The sequence below is a fragment of the Physeter macrocephalus genome, chromosome 18 (assembly GCF_002837175.3).
Source record: "Physeter macrocephalus isolate SW-GA chromosome 18, ASM283717v5, whole genome shotgun sequence".
Classification (NCBI taxonomy): domain Eukaryota; kingdom Metazoa; phylum Chordata; class Mammalia; order Artiodactyla; family Physeteridae; genus Physeter; species Physeter macrocephalus.
The window spans coordinates 106054789-106055393 of NC_041231.1; the positions used below are offsets into that span (position 1 = coordinate 106054789).

General features: G+C 36.4%; 1 protein-coding gene across 5 annotated transcripts in view; it reads right to left on the reverse strand.

Annotated features, from left to right (window-relative positions):
• The window catches only part of PRP4K (pre-mRNA processing factor kinase PRP4K), a 42487-nt gene that overhangs the window by 27075 nt on the left and 14807 nt on the right, over positions 1 to 605 (reverse strand). The window lies entirely within an intron of this gene.

Here is a 605-nt window from a genome sequence, read left to right on the forward strand (position 1 = left end):
AGACACTGATGAAAGAAATCAAAGATGACACAAACAGATGGAGAGATATACCATGTTTTTGGATTGGAAGAATCAATATTGTGAAAATGACTATATTACCCAAAGCAATCTACAGATTCAATGCAATCCCTATCAAATGACCAGTGGCACTTTTTACAGAACTAGAACAAAAAGTCTTAAAATCTGTATGGAGACACAAAAGACCCCGAACAGCCAAAGCAGTCTTGAGGGAAAAAAACGTAACTGGAGGAATCGGACTATATTACAAAGCTACAGTAATCAAGACAATATGGTACTGGCACAGAAACAGAAATATAGATCAATGGAACAGGATATAAAGCCCAGAGATAAACTGACACACCTATGGTGAACTAATCAATGGCAAAGGAGGCAAGGATATACAATAGAGAAAAGACAGTCTCTTCAATAAGTGGTGCTGGGAAAATTGGACAGCTACACGTAAAAGAATGAAATTAGAACACTCCCTAACACCATACACAAAAATAAACTCAAAATGCATTAGAGACCTAAATGTAAGACCAGACACTATAAAACTCTTAGAGGAAAACATAGGAAGAACACTCTTTGACATAAATCACAGCAAG